This window comes from Myotis yumanensis, unplaced genomic scaffold (genome assembly GCF_028538775.1).
Source record: "Myotis yumanensis isolate MYYU_CA2020_CCGP unplaced genomic scaffold, mMyoYum1.0.hap1 SCAF_2, whole genome shotgun sequence".
In the NCBI taxonomy this organism is placed as follows: domain Eukaryota; kingdom Metazoa; phylum Chordata; class Mammalia; order Chiroptera; family Vespertilionidae; genus Myotis; species Myotis yumanensis.
Genome location: NW_027223753.1, coordinates 162493972 through 162513345, shown reverse-complemented (window position 1 = coordinate 162513345; position 19374 = coordinate 162493972). Strand labels below are relative to the sequence as shown.

The 19374-nt window shown below is 46.0% G+C and overlaps 1 non-coding gene and 2 pseudogenes across 1 annotated transcript; 1 reads left to right on the top strand and 2 right to left on the bottom strand.

Moving 5' to 3' along the window:
• Window positions 1-1537, top strand: LOC139002194 (serpin B6 pseudogene; annotated as a pseudogene).
• Window positions 1538-1707: 170 nt separating this feature from the next.
• On the bottom strand, window positions 1708-1810 carry LOC139004591 (U6 spliceosomal RNA). The gene has a single exon (XR_011470461.1). It is a non-coding gene; the product is annotated as a U6 spliceosomal RNA (small nuclear RNA).
• A 16280-nt stretch (window positions 1811-18090) lies between these two features.
• LOC139002193 (2-acylglycerol O-acyltransferase 2 pseudogene) lies at window positions 18091-19171 on the bottom strand (annotated as a pseudogene).
• Window positions 19172-19374: the final 203 nt, after the last annotated feature.

The following is a 19374-nucleotide window of genomic DNA, read 5'->3' as shown; positions in this document are numbered from 1 at the left end:
GAGCGTCGGCCTGTGGACTGAAGGGTCTCAGGTTTGATTCCGGTCAAGGGCATGTACCTTAGTTGCAGGCACATTCCCAGTGGGGGGGTGTGCAGGAGGCAGCTGATCAATGTTTCTAACTCTATCCCTCTCTTCCTCTCTGTAAAAAATCAATAAAATAAGTTAAAAAAAAAAAAAAGTATCATGTCGGCTGCCGCTATTTGAGGTCCAGCGGCTGCTCCGCTTCCTGCTGCTGCTGCTCCATTCCCCAGGCGCCGACACTCCAGTCGGAGAACCCCCGGGAGGCCGACTCGCCATCATGGATACTCTGTCCGAAGCAAATGACACTTTTTGAAAAAAACCTTTTGAAAAAGCTGGGTGAAGACAAATCAAAAAACATGTTGTTCTCACCCTTCAGCATCTCCTCTGCCCTGGCCATGGGGGCAGGTGGAGACACTGTGGCCCAGATAGTCCAGGCACTTTATTTCAGTAAAAGTGGTGGCAGAAGTGAAGATGTCCACCAGGGCTTCCAGACGCTCCTCGCCAAGGTTAACAGGGCTGGCACGCAGTACTTGCTTAGAACTGCCAACAGGCTCTTCGGAGAAAAGTCCTTTGATTTCAACTTATCTTTCAAAGATTCCTGCCTCAAATTCTACCAAGCAGAGATGGAAGAGCTTGACTTCTTCAAAGCTGCAGAGGAGGCTAGAAAACATCAACACCTGGGTAGCTAACAAGACAGAAGGTAAAATTACAGAGTTGCTGCCTCCAAATTCAGTTAATCAAAGTACTCCTCTGGCTCTTGTGAATGCCATCTACTTCAAAGGAAACTGGGACAGCCAGTTTAGCAAGCACCAAACCCAGGGGAGACCATTTAAAGTTAGCAAGAATGAGCAGAAACCTGTGCAAATGATGTTTAAACAATCTACCTTTAATATGACCTATGTCGGAGAAATATTCACCAAAATTCTGGTGCTACTGTACGTCGGCAAAGAGCTAAACACGATCATCATGCTTCCCGATGAACATGTTGACCTGGAAATGGTGGAAAAGCAGCTCACCTATGAGAAATTCATAGAATGGACCAGGCCAGATATGATGGATGAAGAAGAGGTGGAAGTGTTCCTCCCTAGATTTCAAACTGGAGGAGAATTACGACATGAAGGATGTCCTTTACTCTATGGGCATGACCAATGCCTTTGAGCAGGACAAGGCAGACTTCTCTGGAATGTCGTCAGGGAGAGACCTGTGTCTGTCCAAGGTCATTCACAAGTCCTTTGTGGAGGTCAACGAAGAAGGCACAGAGGCTGCGACCGCCATCGCCAGCATCACCCTCCTTCGATATGCGAGATTCACTCCCAGGTTCTGTGCTGACCACCCCTTTCTTTTCTTTATTCAGCACAGCAAAACCAACGGTATTCTGTTCTGTGGCCGATTCTCCTCCCCTTAGGAAAATGGTCGACACTGCCTGTAGCCCTTCTCCTGTCTCCTGCTGACCCACTTTCCTCTGGCACTTCACAGTGTGCCTGAACCCAACAATAAAGGGCCTAGTTTTGAAGTTAAAAAAAAAAAGTATCATGTCCATCCGTTACCATACAGTTGGCTCCCTTTACCCATTTCCTCTTCTCTGGTAGCCACCAATCAGTTATCCATATCTATGAGGGTTTTTTTGGTTTTTGTTTGTTTATTTTTTTAATAGTCCACATATGATTTTTGTCCTTTTTTTTTCTTTTAAATATGAAACACTTCATGAATTTGCGTGTCATCCTTGCACAGGGCCATGCCAATCTCTGTATCGTTCCAGTTTTAGTGCATGTGCTGCCGAAGCGAGTGCAAATTTTTGTCCTTTTCCATCTAACTTATTTCACTTAGCATAACACCTGTTGCAAATGGTAGTGTTTCATCTTTTTTTTACAAATTATTATTTTTTAATCTTTATTGTTGAGAGTATTATAGATGTCCCCTATTTTTTCCCCCTCCACCTGGCTCCCACCCTGCCCCAGGCCTTCACCACCATTTTATCTGTGTCCATAGGTAATGCATATATACATATAAGATCTTTGGTTAATCTCTTCCCGACCCGTTCCTGCCCCCCTTCCCTCTGAGTTTCGTCAGTCTATTCCATGTTTCCATGCCTCTAATTCTAATTTATTCAGTTTATTTTGTTCATTAGATTTCTTTATTTATTTTGATTTTTAGATTCAATTGTTGATAGGATATGTGTTGCCATTTTATTGTTCATATTTTTTATCCTACTCCTTCTCTTTCTCCTCCTCTCTGCCCTCCTCCTCCTCCTTTTCCTATTCCTTCTACTCCTTCTCTCCCTTCTCCTCCTCCTCCTCCTCCTCCTCTTCCTCTTCCTCGTCTTCCTTCTTCTTTTCCTTCCTCTTCCTCCTCTTCCCTGTCATCCTCCTCTTCCTTCTTTTCCTTCTTCTTTCTTCCTCTTTTTAAAGAATACCCTTAAACATTTCATGTAATACTGGTTTTGTGGTGATGAACTCCTTTAGCTTTTTCTTGTCTGTGTAGCTCTTTATCTGACCTTCAATTCTAAAAGATAGCTTTGCTAAGTAGACTAATCTTGGTTTTGTAGGTCCTTGCTATTCATCACTTTGAATATTTCTTGCCACTCCCTTCTGGCCTACAAAGTTTCTGTTGAGAAGTCAGCTGACAGATGGGCGCACCCTTGTAGGTAGCTAACTGCTTTTCTCTTGCTGCTTTTAAGATTCTCTCTTTATCTTTAACCTTTGTCATTTTCATTATGATATGTCTTGGTGTGGGCCTCTTTGGGTTCCTCTTGTTTGAGTCTCTCTGGGCTTCCTTGACTTATAAGTCTGTTTCTTTCACCGGTAGGGGAAGTTTTCTGTCATTATTTCTCAAATAGGTTTTTAATATCTTGTGCTCTCTCTTCTTCTGGCACCCCCATAGTGAGAATGTTGGTATGCTTGAAGTTGTCCCAGAGCTCCTTACACTATCTTCAGATTTTTGGATTCCATTTTCTTTCTGCTCTTCTAATTGGGTGTTTTTTGCTTTCTTATATTCCAAACTGCTGATTTCATTCTCAGCATCCTCTACTCTACAAAAGAATCCCTGTAAACTATTCTTTATTTCAGTTAGTGTATGCTTAATTTCTGACTGGTCCTTTTTCATGCCTTTGACATTCTCATTAAGATCCTTGAAATTTTCATGAAGATCCTTGAGTACCCTGATAACCATGGTTTTGAACTCTGTATCTAGTAGTTTGCTTGCTTCCATTTCTTTCATTTGTGACATGTTTCTTTGTCTCTGCATTTTGGCTGCTTCCCTGTGTTTGTTTCTATATATTAGGTAGAGAGGCTATGTCTCCTGGAATTGATGGAGATGCCTTGTGTAGTAGGTATCTTGTTGGGCCCAGTGGCCGAGCCTCTCCAGTCACCTGAACTGCGCACTCTAGGTGCACCCCTGTGTGGGCTGTGTGCACAGTCTTGTATTTGAGCCCTGATTGTTATTGGCATCACTGGGAGGACTTGACCTTTAGGCCAACTGGCTGTGAGAACCAGCTGAGACTACAGTAGAAGAACTGCTGTGCAGGAGACACTGCTATGGAGCAGGACTTGCTTTGTTGCTCACTGAGTCCGAGTCTGCCCCTTGAGTGTGTCACTTGTAGATGTGTAGAGTTGTAATCTGGTGTGGTCTGAAGCTATCCCCTGGGTGTACTGGCTCTGGGGCCTCCCAGGAGGTGCAAACTCAGCCACTGCCTGGAACCACCCAACAGGAGCTACAGAGTGATCTGAAGATGGATGTTACTTATGTTGGGTGTGGAAGTGCCCAGGAGAGGCCAAGCTGTGAAGCAAGGCAGGCTGGTGCTAGTGCCAGTCTTGGGCCTCTTATTGATAGGTATGGGGTATGCTGATGCCAGCTGATGCTTGTTTGAGAGATTTTAGAAAAGTCTGAAGCCTGAGCTAGGACAGGCCATTCATATCTGCAAACAGCTTGGATAGAGCTGCAAATTGGGTGTGTGTGTGTGGGGGGGGGGTCTCAGGGAATCACCAAGGTGGAGGAACAGTGTGGGCCACACTGATGGAAACTCAGATATGGCTGCTGGTCAGCTCTGCAACAGTGGAGGAACAATGACCCCTGTGAACACTTCCATCTGGGAGAAAGCTGCCTCTGAGTTCCTGCCCTGATGCCAGACAATCCAGTTCCTCCCTGTATGTCCCTGGATTCCCCAAAGTTGCCACCCAGCGCTGGAGCTCAGAGGAAGGGGAACCATGTAAGAACTGCCTAGACTCCAGCCACCTCCATGTCACTCAGCTATAATTTCTGCTGGATTTTACAGCCTGAAGTTACAGGGACTTCTCTTCCCAGCTCTGGAACCCTGAGCTGGGGGTCTGGTGTGATCCTGGGACCCCTTGCTTCTCATGGGAGGCCTCTGTAGCCGAGATATCCCTTGGATTGAAAAAAAATAAACAAACACCACATGTGGGTGTTTGGCCATCCCATTCTATGCCTCCACCCCACCTACCAGTCTCGATGTACTTTCTTTACTTCTCTAGTTGTAGGACTTCCATTTAGCCAGATTTCAGGCAGTTCTAAATGATGGTTGTTCTGTATTTTAGTTGTAATTTTGATGTGGTTGTGGAAGGTGGTGAGCATGTGCCCTGATGGGGAATCAAACCAGCAACCTCTTCGTGCATGGGACGACGCTCAACCAATGATGCCACACCAGTTAGGGCTCATCTTTTTTTGGGGGGGGAGGGTACTTCCCCAGGAAGCCAGGTGACGCCAGGTGCCCGAACACGGGCTGCGGCCACTGTGTGCCCCGGTGGCGACTGCCGAGCCCCAGAGCAGGCCCAGGAGGATCAGCAGCCTTTGATCTGTTTGTCCAACAGCTGGTCCTGCCCTCAGCGTCCTGCCCCTGGAATTCTGGGAATCGACCTGGTGACTCCTGCTGGCCCAGATCGCGAGGCAGGGAGGACAGGACAGTCCAGGAGCCAGGGCTGATCTGGTGGGACACCAGCGCTGGGGACAGATCCTGCTCTGCCCCTCGCCCTCCACCTCCGTGTTTCCTCCCCAGGGTGTGAGTGTGGTTGCCCAGGTCTCCATGACACCACAGGTAGGAATGGAGGAACGCACCCATGCCCTGTCCTCCCCCCCACCCTCCCCACAGGGCTCATCTTTTTTATTTAACTTATTTTTTTTATAACAAAGTAGTAGTACCATTTTTATTTTTATTTTTTATGAGAACAGTGTTACTAAAATACCAAAATGGGCCAAAGACATTCTAAGAAAAGAAAGTAAGATATCAATATACATTATGAACATAGATGCAAAAATTATTAATCCAGCATGTATAAAGAGCGTAAAAATAATATGACCATGTAGAGTTTATCTCAGAATGCAGGTGGGTTTAACATTAAAAGTTAATTACTACAATCCACCATATTAACAGAATAAAGGAAGTATGGGAGCATAGATATAAAATTAGGAAGTCATGGGATACAGAAAATAGGAGATCCAACATAGGAGAGAGATGAAAGGTATGCCCAAGATAAGGAGAGGAGGAGTTCCAGGAAGACTCTTTCCAGAGTGGAGCCACAGATGGAGGGCTCCAGGAGCAAGATTCCGTGGGGAAAAGTTAGAATTGTGGGCTTATGTATAGGTTTGTCAAATGTGGAATGATATATTTGGAGGCCATTGGAGTGGGTTGTTTAGCCAATGATAGAAAGAAAACTATCATCACACTATCATAAGCAATAAAAACTAAAGGTTATTATAATATTCAGGAGAAAAGGAAATACTTTTCAAGAAGAGAATCATAATCAGAACATAATATATGGCTTTGCAGTTAAAAATGTTTACAGAATTGCCTTGACCAGGTAGCTGAGTTGGTTAGAGCATCATCCTGATACACCAAGGTTCTGGGTTTGATCCCCAGTCAGGGCACATACAAAAATCAATCAATGAATGCATAAATAAGTGAAACAAATCTCTCTCTCTCTCTCTCTCTCAATTTTAAAGAATATTTACATAATTATAATAATGGAAACATGACAATCATGGTGCTTATTCAAACATGGTGCTAACAACTCTAGTGGTTGGTTGGTTTGGGAGGGAGGTTAAGAGAGCCAAATACTCATCTTGTATGTCTTGATAAATCAAGACAAAGTACTAGAAACATTGCTTAGAAAGGTAAATGTCAAAAGAAACAGCAAAAAGGAAAAGGGACTGAAGAATGTGAAATAGGTAGAAGAGGAGCAAGAGCTGCTATTTATATTAAAAAATATATTTTTAAAAAATATATATTTCTTTATTGATTTCAGAGAGGAAGGAAGAGGGAGAGAGAGATAGAAACATCAATGATAAGAGAGAATCATTGATTGGCTGCCTCCTGCACGCCCCCTACTGGGGATCGAACCCACAACTCAGGCATGTGCCCTTGGCCGGAATCAAACCTGGGACCCTTCAGTCCGCAGGCCAACGCTCTATCCACTGAGCCAAACTGGCTAGGGCTATCTTAAACCTTTAAGTACTATTTAATTTTAAATTATATCATAGACAACTGATAAAAAGTAAAAAATAATTTAAAAGTAATTTAATTTTAAAGTTTTAGTAGCCGATTTTATGTTTTGTTTTTAATATGTTTTTATTGATTTTAGAGAGAGAGGAAGGGAGAGATAGAAACATCGATGAGAGAGAGAGACATGGATTGGCTGCCTCCTGCATGCTCCCGACTGTGGATCAAGCCAGCAACTGGGGCATGGGCCCTGACCAGGAATGGAGCTGGTGACCTCTTGGTTCCTGGGTTGATGCTCAACCACTGAGCACCACTGGACGGGCTAAAAGTAATCGACTTTAAAACATGTCCCCTGTAGAGAAAGCAAATAATACAAATAGAACAGTATGTATATCATGAGCCAGTTTCATTTTTTATATAAAGAGGATTCATGTTTTCATATGTCTGTGTGTCTATGCTTGGGAAATGATTAAGGTATAGATAGGCAGTTGGTTGCAATAGCAGCCTCTTTTTACTTTATTTCAGTACTGTTGAAATTTTGTATCATTATGTATTAGTCATGTAATAAAAGTCTAATTTTTTGAAGTATAGCTAAGAACCCAGCCTGAGTAGCTCGGTTAGTTGAGTGTCGTCCTGTGTACCAAAAGGTTGCTGGTTCAATTCCTTATCAGGGTACATACCTGGGTTGCGGGTTCAGTCCTCAGTCAGGGCACATACAGGAGGCAGCTGATCAATGTTTCTCTTATCTCTCTCTCTCTCTCTGAGTATGTCCTTGGTGAAGGATTAAAAAAAATGCAGATAAGAAATAATTACCCAAAGAAAAGAACATAATCTATCAAAAGAACACCCCCATACTTGAGGTAGCAAGAATATTTGTAAAAAGATATCACTATAACCAAACTGCTTTTCAACCAAAAAAAAAAAAAAAAAAAAATTACAGAAATCGCTACCTCAGACAATATGACCCAATAGGAACTTTGTCAAAGTTGGCCTGTGTCCTGGACAGTGCGATGAACACACTGGAAATGAATGGATGCGGGTAATAAAAGTGACAAAAGCACACCTCTCTGAAAAAGTGGCACCCAAGGGCATTAAAGTAAGAAGATTAAAACAAATATCAGGAATTAGGTTGTCAGCAAGATGTGACTGCAGCCTACTGGAATGAAGGGCAGTGTCCACCTCTGTCCCTTCTACTTATTAGCCGATACTTTCATAAAATTATGTGTCTACTAACCACAGTGAAGTTCACTGTCCGTGTGTTAGAAGTGCTGCTTGGTAAGCATGTGGTGCACCTTATACGACAGGATGGAGAAAGGACAGATAATGCGAGGCAACAATGAGTTCAAAATGTGCAATAAAAAGGTAAAAATGACCTCTTTCTCCTAATCCTATATAATAAAAGGCTATTATGCAAATTGTCCCCTGGACTAGGAGCTTGACCAGGGGGTGGGGCCGGCCGGCCAACCACCCTCGGCACCTCCCCCTGGCTGGCTCCACCCCATCAGCCAATCGGGGTGGGGCCAGTGGGACCCCACCTGTGCACGAATTTGTGCACCAGGCCTCTAGTCCTATATAATAAAAGGGTAACATGCAAATCGACCAAACGTCAGAACCACCGGTCATGACGCGCATTGACCACTAGGGGTCAGATGGTCAATGCAGGAGCTGCCCCCTGGTGGTCAGTGCGCTCTCACAGGGAGAGCACGCTCAGCCACAAGCTGGGCTCACGGCTGGCAAGCACAGAGGCCTTCCTCCGCAGCAGTGCTAAGGATGTTTGTGGCTTAGACTAAGGATGTCAGAGAGCCAGTTAAGCCACAGTTGGACATCCCCCGAGGGCTCCTGGACTGCAAAAGGGTGCAGGCCAGGCCAAGGGACTTGTGCCGCCTCCCCCACCAGTGCATGAATGTCATGCACCAGGCCTCTAGTATTATAATAAGAGGAGAAAAAGGCAGAGAACAGTGTTAAACAATAAGCACATAAAGGCAAAGGAAAGTCAGATTCCATTCCCCCATCCTCCCCAGCGAAGTAAAAGAGGTCAAATCAAAGACCCATAATAGTGTAAGCATAAGTGATTAAGGACATACCCAAGTCTCTTTAAGATTGTGAAATTCATATTTGACATTTCAATCGAACATTTAAAAATGTTAAAGTTAATATATGAAGATGATAAAAAAAATTCAAATAGTGCTAGAAGCCTATACATGGAAACGTGTGTCCTTCCTCTTTCTCGACCTCTCAGTCTCCCTGTTCTCCACAGAGGTAACCACTTTGTCAGTTCCCTGTGTAACCCTCCAGAAACAGTCTATCATGTCCATGTGTGTACACCCTCCACACACACGAATGGGAGCAGACAGTGCATACGCAGCATATCTTGAAAATTGCTCCAGTCAATACATATTCCTCTTTAATCATGTGCTATTCTATATAGGCCATAATTTATTAAACTAGCCTCATATTGGTGGAAATGAGAGTGGTTTCCAGTTTAGGGTTATTATAATGATGCAATGACATCTTTGTCTTTATGCTCATAGGAGATTAAGATACATTTGGTGGGACTTTTAAAAAATAAAGTTTTATACCCTACATAGTATATTTCCAATAACGGTAAGTGAACTTCATGTTCTCCTGGTTGTAGTCTGAGTATGGGTTCATAAGAAAAGGTCTATCAGAGGTTGCCCTGTGAGGATTGCCCCCTGTCTTGGCACTGGTCAAGGTAACCAAGGGAAAAGGTGGTGTATTCTAGCGCATGCATGTCTAATTAATTTCCATGCTAGTTTTAAAGTAATTTGGCAATGACCTGGCATTTATAATTGCCTACATTTTACTCCCCAACCCTCAATGAGGTGAGCATAACTTTATTTTGTTTGTTCAAAGGGAAAAGCTATCAAAAGTACAGCAAGGTGACCAGCAATGTATTGAGGCTCCAACAGGACAGATTCTTAGGCAGGAAACTCAGGGCCTTCCCCAGGCTGAGGGGCAGGGTTGGAGCGCACGGAAAGCTGGGGTGGGCCAACCTGGACATTAGCACCTTTCCGTCCCTGCCCTGCTGCCTTGCCCTTTCTATCCTGCTTCTGTGCCTCCAATTTGGGAGGAGAGAGAGAGAGGGGAACGTGAGAGTTTCTCCAAAAGGACAGAAGTGTTGTGAGAGCACGGTGATGCTGTGTAGTCAGCACCTGATGCCCAGACAGGCAGAATGAAGGGAGATTCCATCTGGAGGCATCAAGCAGATAATGCTTCCAGGAGTTGCTACATTGTAAGAGAATGGTGGAGAGGACTGAGCCAGTAGGTGTGTTTTCTGGTTAAGGGTGATAATAAGGCCCAAGGCATTTGTTCCCACGAACTCAATCCTGATCTTTCCTACTGAGTACAGTAAGTGTGAGAATGAATTTCCAGTGGTGAAATTTATGATTTGTTAATGAGCATAATTTATTTTCATTGATACTAAGAGGATTCCAAATTTGAAAAAAAAATTGTGGGATTCTGATTCATGGAGTTCTGGGTGAGGCCTGGAAGTCTGCATTTTCCCAAAATGTTCCAGATGATTCCAATGAGCAACCAAGTTGAAGCACCTCATTCTAAGGACAGAGGCATTGTCCACTTTGGAGTATTTATGACACATCCCATGCCTTCCTTGCCTTCCAGACATGGTTGGAACAAATGGAGCACATAAAAGTCGAAGCCCTTCCAATATGGTCCCAGGTTATGGATGTGATGAGTTCACTGTAGGACACGTTGAGCTTGTGTGCATGAGAGCATCCAGGCCAAGGTGGCCAGGAGGGAGTTGGATGTACAGGTCGAAGCCCTGGAGGAGTGTTGCTGAAGATGGATCCCAGAGACAGTAACAGACAGATGCAAAGTGAGCCCTGGGAATGAACACAGTCATGGAGGGGAGAAGGCCGAGTGAAAGCAGACACAGGGATGAAGCTGTATATATGGGTCTGGGCATTAGCCATTGTAACCAATCTTCCTATTTTGGTAAAAAATCAGCTCCATTTACATCCTAATCTACACATCCCTTGGCTTTTTGTTGCCATGACTACATTCCTCCCCTGTCTGCTCTTGTCCAGGCCCTGAGTGCCTAACTCTTTCAACCATCTCTCACAAGCTTTCCAGACCCTACCCCACCTGAGCTGATATTACCTGGAAGCCTCTGGTTCGAAGGATCCTTCTCAAAACTTAGTACCCAGAACTAAGTCTAAGTAAGCAGGGTACAGGAGGACTGCTCATTGCTGGTGCTGAGGCACCACTCAGTTCCCATCAGCAAGCTGCAGACCACCCCTGTGTGAACCAGGGTGTCCTCCCTGTTTCCCCTACACCAGTGATGGTGAACCTATGACACACGTGTCAGAGGTGACACGCGAACTCATTTTTTGGTTGATTTTTCTTTGTTCAATGGCATTTAAATATATAAAATAAATATCAAAAATATAAGTCTTGGAGACCGGGAAGATGGCGGCATAGGTAAACACCGGAGACTGCCGCCGTGGACAACCACTTCAAAAATACAACTAAAAGTCGGAGCGGACATCAACCAGAACCACGGGAAGGCTGGCTGAGGAGAGTCTCTTCAACTAGAAGCAAAAACAACAGCATTCCGACGCTCAGCGGAGGCGCAGTGTGGAAAATTTAAAGGTACGGCGGTGCGGTGGTGAGGGTGCGCGCCCAAAGCGGGCTGGCGGCTGAGGGCACAATTGTCGTTTTCAATCAGGAGCGAGTCTCAGACTCTGGGCTACAGATCCGGGCGAGTCTCAGACTCTGGGCTACAGATCCGGGCGAGTCTCAGACTCTGGGCTACAGATCCGGGCGAGTCTCTAGGGACCCAGACTCAAACGGGAGAAGCGGGACTGTCTGGCTACGGCCCCTCCGAGGTTTGCAGCGGTTGTTTGGACAGAGAGGCAGAGCCCCTGGGGACGGACTGAGAGCGGCCATAGCTGCTCCCTCCCCCCGCCCTGTTGAGCCCGCCCCGCCCAGGCCCTGCGCACAACCATTTGCCGACCGCCTCAGCAAAGGCTGGAATAACGCCTCCCCAGAAGACAGACGTTTTCCACAGCTGATTCCTACAGCCAGTCGGCCTGGTGGTCAAATCCCTCTAGTGTTAACTACAACAATTAAGGCTTGGCTAGAACAAGACTGCGCACAAAGACCACAAGGGGGGGCACCAAGAAAGCATATAAGATGCGGAGACAAAAAAACATGACAGAAATGGAAGATATGGAGCTAAGAATCGCAATTTTGAGGGCTTGCCATAAATTTGTGCAGAGCCTCACGAAAACTAATGAGACCCTCGATGCTACGATAAAGAAATTAGAAAGTAAGCATACACGGACTGAAATAAAGAATATTATACCCAATAGCAGACCAGAGGAGCACAAGAATCAAGTCAAAGATTCGACAAAAAACACCCAATTGGAAAAGCAAAATGAAAAAAGAATCCGAAAGTGTGAAGATAGTGTAAGGAGCCTCTGGGACAGCTTTAAGCGGTCTAATATCAGAATTATTGGAGTGCCAGAAGATGAGAGACAGCAAGATATTGAAAACCTATTTCAAGAAATAATGGCAGAAAACTTCCCCCACCTGGAGAAAGAAATGGACTTACAGGTCCAAGAAGCGCAGAGAACCCCAAACAAAAGGAATCCAAAGAGGACCACACCAAGACACATCATCATTAAAATGCCAAGAGCAAAAGACAAAGAGAAAATCTTAAAAGCAGCAAGAGAAAGAGGCTCAATTACCTACAAGGGAATACCCATACGACTGTCAGCTGATTTCTCAACAGAAACTTTGCAGGCCAGAAGGGAATGGCAAGAAATTTTTAAAGTGCTGAATACCAAGAACCTACAACCAAGATTACTTTATCCAGCAAAGCTATCATTCAGAATTGAAGGTCAGATAAAGAGCTTCACAGATAAGGAAAAACTAAAGGAGTTCATCACCGCCAAACCAGTATTATATGAAATGCTGAAAGGTATCCTTTAAGAAGAGGAAGAAGAAGAAAAAGGTAAAGATACAAATTAGGAACAACAAATATGCATCTATCAACAAATGAATCTAAGAATCAAGTGAATAAATAATCTGATGTACAGAATGAACTGGTGATTATAATGAATCAGGGACATAGAAAGGGAATGGACTGACTATTCTTAGGGGAAAAGGGGTGTGGGAGATGCGGGAAGTGACTGGACAAAAATCATGCACCTATGGATGAACTCAGTGGGTGGGGAGTGAGGGTGGAGGGTGGGGTGGGAGCTGGAAGGAGGGGAGTTATGGGGGGAAAAAAGAGGAACAAATGTAATAATCTGAACAATAAAGATTAAAAAAAAAAAAGAAAAAAAATATAAGTCTTTGTTTTACTATGGTTGCAAATATCAAAAAAACTTCTATATGTGACATGGCACCAGTTAAGTTGGGGTTTTTCAAAATGCTGACACGCCGAGCTCAAAAGGTTTGCCATCACTGCCCTACACCCTGGTAATGCTCAAGAACCAAAGCTACATTCTATCACGTAATTTTCTTTTCTTGATTATATATGTTTATAAATGAATGTATTTATTTATATGTGAAGAAGGACCACAATTTTCTCTATAGATCTATAGATAGAGATACATAGAGGATTGGCTTCTCAGTTGGACTTAGCATATCAAAGACGTTGGTCAAACCTGAAACACCAGTGTTACCCTGGTGTTGCTGTGTTCCTTAGGTGGGGATGACTGAGGAGCGCTGGCCTTGTTGTCTAAGTCCTGGCGGCAGCCCCTTGTGAGGCCTAATCGCTGGTCCACGACTCAGCAAAGGCTCCAGGATTCCCACCTCTGCTTCCTTCCACCTCCCAGCAGCTCTGGAAAGTCAATGGAAGGGACTATGTTCTCTGATAAGAACTTGTTCATTAACTCTTGAAATACACCTGGTTCTTTCAATGATAGGATCCCAGAGTCTTCAGCTGGAAATGAACTTAGAGATGATTTCCGCTCGTTTTAAGAATGAGAAGCCGAAACCGGTTTGGCTCAGTGGATAGAGCGTCGGCCTGCGGACTGAAAGGTCCCAGGTTCGATTCCGGTCAAGGGCATGTACCTGGGTTGCGGGCACATCCCCAGTGGGGGTTGTGCAGGAGGCAGCTGATCGATGTTTCTCTCTCATTGATGTTTCTAACTCTCTATCTCTCTCCCTTCCTCTCTGTAAAAAGTCAATAAAATACATTAAAAAAAAAAAAAAGAATGAGAAAACAGGACCAGAGAGGGGAAGTGACTTGCTCACAGTCACACAGTCAGTGAGTTCAGAGTCCCGACTTTCAGACAAGGTTCCTTCCTTTATGTATTCTCTTTCCATACTTGTCTCCTGAGCTAATGGGCCTGTGTGGCTTCCCAAGCCTCCCTAGCTATCACATGTCATCTCCTGCTCAGTAGCCAGGAAAGAAAGGGGGATAAAACGAGTCCCCATATCAGGTTAGAGGGTACATTGAAAGTGGTTTTGGGGGAGGACACAGGAAAGCGATTGGCTGAAATGAAGGTTGGGGATAAACGCTGCATTTCAGCCTTGCAGGGACTGCACTGCTGCAAACACTCTAGAGTTCACTCCTAAACATGAGCCTGTGTATGTGACACCTTGGCGCGGTGAGCAGGAAGCCAGTGATACCTGTGTTTTAACAGGTGGCCTGAGCCCCAGAGAACTACGCATAAGCTGGGTCACACAGCGTGGGCTGGACCAGGCCTGGGAGACCGGGATCCAACTTTGCTTGGCCCGGCCGGCAGGGAGGCCCCCAAAGGCTCTTTAGGGGCACGGGTAGAGGGTTTCTTTAGTTGTTGGCAGAGCCTCGGGAGTCCTGTCACCTTCCCACATGAGCTCACCAAGCCTTCATGACATCTGAGCTCCAGTCGGCTCCTTTTCGGGCCCAGCTCATGTTCCTCTCTGGGGGACATGCCCCGGCCTGGAGGTAACTGAAGACCCCTGTCTCCCAGTAGAGATGGAAACTGAACCATAGCTTTTGGTGGAGGCCCTGGATAGTCATGACAGGGCCACTGCTTGGAAGCACTAAGAACTCAGAACTGTGGAGAGCAAGGGGTGCAAAATCTGGGGCTCTTTGTAGTTCCCTGACCTCAGTTGCATTTATTGGTCTCAGGGCCCTTGGACCTGCTGCTTCTGCCTGAGGGGGGCTCAGCCCCCAGCCCCATCTCCTTTATCTGGAGAACTATGCTCACAAACTCATCTCAGCCATAACCTCGTCTCAGCATCTCTGAGCTCTAAGTCAATGGGCTTCTGGCTCCCCAAACTCCCTGTTCCTACCCTGTCTTAGAATTAGGACCAGGTACTGAAATTGCTGGTTTCTGTGTGCAGGGGGCTAAGTTTTATAAATGTCCCATGTGTGTTTGAAAGAACGTGTCTTCTTCAGCTATAGGTTGCAGTGTACCACACAGGCCCATTAAGCTGCTAAGGGGTGAAAATCTTTTTCCTTACTTTTTTTTTTTTGTGTGTGTGTCTGATCTATCAATTACTGAGAAAGGTGCATGAAAATCTATTTCAGTGTTGGATTTGCCAGTTTCTCCTTAAAACTTAGTCAATATATGCATTGCACAATTTGATGCAATCTTATTAGATAAATTCAGGCTTTTAGTTTCTATATTTTTATTTAATTGAAACTTTTATCAATATGTTATTATGATCCTCTATTTATAATTATACCCTGATTATCACACCCCAACTTATATATGAGCATTTTGAAATTATATGTAATGAGTAAACTGAAAAAATTTAAGGATTGCATATGGATAAGCCATAATTTAATTAATGTGTCCTCTATTCTTAGACATTTACTGTTTCTAGTTTTTCACTTTTATAAGCCACACTATAATGAGCATCTTTGTAGACAGTTATTTCTGATTATTTTCTCTGAGTGGAGTCCTAGGAGTGGAATTATAAGATCAGCGTAGATGAACATTTTAACAGTTGGTCATAACAGCACCTTCATGGCTATTGATTACATTAGAATTTTCAGTGTGAAGTCAACCAACTGACCCTTGTCGAGCGAGCTATCTGTTCCTAAAATTCTTTACGTTTTTGAGTTGGCCTTTTTTTGTCAACAGGCATCACCATATTTGTGCACCTGGTGGACAATCTGTGTAACTTAGAATTTACATTCTCCCTGTTAAATTTCACCTGTTCCATCTGGCCCATCCCTCCCAACCTGCCCAAATCTCTCAGCCTCTGACTGAGCAGGGGCAGCCACCGCTATGGGGGCACAGCTTCCCTGGAGTCAGGATGGAAATGATGAGAACAGAACCCCACAGGGATACACCCCATGGAGTTATCACATTGTTTTCCAATAAGACTAATAGTTACAGTTTATTAAACATTTACTATGCTCCAGGCGCTACGCATACTGGTAGATAACTCACTGGATCACAACTCCCCAAAGTAGGTGTGATGGTCTCCATTTAACATGTGGGAATTGGAATTCTGAGAGAGGAACTCCATCTAACTGTTCACCCTGCACCAAGTGAGCAGAGCCAAGATTCCAAGCTTGGACTTGGGTTCTGGCCAGCAACCCAAATGGCCAGGCCTGCTCGAGAGGAACCTACCACCAGGTGGCAGTAGAGCCAACGGGTCCAGGAAGAACCTCTTGATTGAGATCTGAAATTAGTGACAAAACTGCATTCCCCTGCCCTCCCCATATAAGTAACACTGACTCTTATTGACATGCCTAATACGAGATTTTTCAATAAAATACACATTAACCCAACAAGCACATACCTTGGGGCAAAAACATAATAAAGTAAACACACCTTTGAACTTGGACCTTTGTAGCCTAGATTTCATCAATGTAATTCCTCAAGGGAAAATCTCTGTTTCTAACTCACCCTCACTCAAATTATTTTCCCATATTTTCCACCCGCCCGGCTGCCTCTGCCCACCACACTAGTACACCCTAGCAGGAGTCAAGGCTGTAGGGCGATCCTCAACTGGGAGACCCGACCAGAATCTGGGGCAAGGGATTGACATGGGTGGTCCATGAAAGCCCTCCCGCTACCCACCCTTCCATCTGTCCAGCTTGTGAGAAAGGATGTGCCTCTTTCTAAGAGTCACCAACCCCTTTCGTTTCTTCAGTCTCCCAGTCACATTTGAGACTTTTCTGCTTCTTATTAAAAAAAAAAAGAAAAGGTTTTATCCTTTCTTTATAGAGTTCCTGAACAAGCACAGACTTCTGCTTGCTGGTTTCCCCTCTTGGTTGGCATCATTTTTTTTTCCAAATCATTTGAACAAACACAAGTTTGTATTGTCTAACTGTATTACATTTCAACAGAAATAGAACATAAGGATTTTTTATGGACATTCCTCCACACATCAGTTCTGCCTGATGGTGCAGCATTGAACTCCAAGCCCCTCCCAGCAGTGTCCCTGGCTGCCAGCTGGCCACCTCCCAGTCCCCAGTCCCCAGTCCTCGGCACTGCAGGCAGAGGTGAGTTCCTGACCAGAGTTAAGGGGGCTGGACCTGGAGAAGCAGCCAGGAGTGGAGTTCGAGGCTGCAGATTTGGGGTTTTGAAGTTGAGTTTCAGGCCTGGTTTGACTCCTGGCTCCACCTTTTATAAGTTCTGTGATTTGGGGTGAGCTACTTAAGTCTCCTCAGCACAGAGGGGGATAGGATAGCACCTGCTGAGCAGAGATGTTGAATTAGATACAATAATGCTTGTCCAATGCTTAGCACAGTGACCAGCTCACTGTCCTAAGTGCTCAGTCACGTTGGCTGCTGTCCAATGAAGGACGGGGTCAGGGGCAGCTCACAGAATCCTGCCCATTGCTGGGGTCCAGCCCCAGCAGGTCCAGGGGTCCCCAAAGGTGTGGACGGGGTCGGCGAAGAAGGAATGACATGGAGACAGCGTTCAGTTGATCAGCAGCCTAGTCAGGACCTCTAGCCAGGATCTCCAGCCAAGTTCTGGCCGGGATCTGATTAGGAACTGATGTTTATTGTCTTGTTACATCTGTATTTATACCAGTTGATTTTATTTTTATTTTTTTCAGAGTCCTTTCATTTATTGAATGGGAAGTTCACAGAGCCCCCCTTTTTGTGCTAAGGAAAGGGCTGAAGTTACAAAGGACAAGTAAGAGGCACCTCATGGAGCTCTCAGCCTACGTGATGTCAGAGCTGAGACTCGGAGGCCATCTTGTTCAGTCAGGGAAATTGAGGCTCAGAGGGAGGGGGGAAAGGCCTGCCAGTGACACAGTGCGGTTCTCCTTACCCAGCTGGGGAGGGAGGAGCTGGGTCGTCCAGGGAGCGGGACGAGGGAGCTAGTAGAAGGGGCTGGAGCTGGCGGCTTCTTTTTCACTGTCATTCAAGGTAGAGGAAGAAAAACCTGGTCATTGGTTGCTGCTCTCTTTTCTTTGTCCGATGAGTGACATTACAACGGAGGACGGAAACCATTATCTTCCAGCCCTCTCTCCCATTTCCCGGATGAGCAGACTGAGGAGATGGGGACCTGCATAGGTGTCCCAGCGTGAGTCTGGTCGCCCCTCCCACATTGTCAGCTGTGACTTGGGGCTGGAATTGCAGGAGGCTTGGAAGACTCTGGAGATAATGTTCAACAGAAGCTTCCAGGAAGCCTTCTCAGATCACAGCGCCTCCCATGGGCCCCCTACTGCCAGCCCTGCCCTCTGGGGCAGCCCCTTCCTCTGGGGAGGCGCTCAGCAGAACTCCAAGTGCTGGGCCTCGGGGACGTTGTAGTGAGCTTGTGGGCTTCAAAGAGGCTGCACAGCTCTTCGATGTAGCGCTGGTGCAGTTGGTCCACCTCCTCCTGCGAGGGCTGTGGTTTCTGCTGCACTTCGATGGGCTTCCCCACCACGGTGGTGATGGGCCGGTGGTAGGGTAAAAGGCCGAAGCTGTCCTGGAAGACGCCACGGCCGTGGAAGAGCGGGAGGGAAATACCCATGATCTTCTGCAGCCGGTTCTGGGTCCAGCGCAACCAGGAGCCAGGCAAGTTCTCAACTTGGTCAAAGAGTTCGTTCTCCCCAAAGGAGAAGACGGGCACCAGAGGCTCCCGTGCATCAGTGCCAGCCTGACGAAGCCCTTGCGGTTCTGCAGCAGCAGCTTGTAGGCCCCGGGCCTGGCATTCAGGGCCTCCTGGGCACCCCCGACAATGATGCCCAGCAGGTTGCCCCCGCCCTTCCTGTTCAGAATGTGAGCAGCGCACTCCTTGTCTGATGTCACCAGCCCCCCACACATGAGGTAATCCCGGAAGAAGGGGGCCCGGAACCACAGGTTCAGCATCATCAGGTGGGGGCGGATGCCGGGGAAGAGCTCGGAGAAGCCAGTGCTCTCGGTGCACGTGTTGACAAAGACCCCGGCGGCCAGGACCCCATGGGGGTGGATGGCCGCAAGGTAGTTCCGGGAGGGGTCCAGCTCAGCAGTCTTGACCAGCGAGATGGGGAAATAGTCCTTCATGTACTTCCATACGACGCTGCGTCTTAGGACCTGAACGCGCCTGCCGCCCTTCCACGGCGTGTCTCGGTCCAGGTACCACCCAGTTGCATACAGGACACTTACGAACCAGAATCTGGTGAACAGGAGGCCTATGAAGACTATAATGCAGGTCTGAGCCAAGGCCAAGAAGCAGAAGACCCATTGTAGGACGGAGAGAGTCTGGAGCCTGCGCTCCCATGGCACCGACCAGGGCGCAAACTCCACCATGCTGGTTCCTCTGTGGGCTCTGGAGGCTTCTGAGTAGCACCTATACCAGTTGATTTTAATCCTGTCAATTTCTATTACAAAGGTTAGGGCGTTTCTTATCTCCATTCCAGGGAGTAAAGATTATGTAGCTTAACTACCCGCCTTGCACTTAATTAAGGGGTTGTATCCCCTCCCTAACCTCAGGGAAAAATCCCCACCTGGGGAAACAACCTTTCTCAGAGGTTAAAACACATGGCAC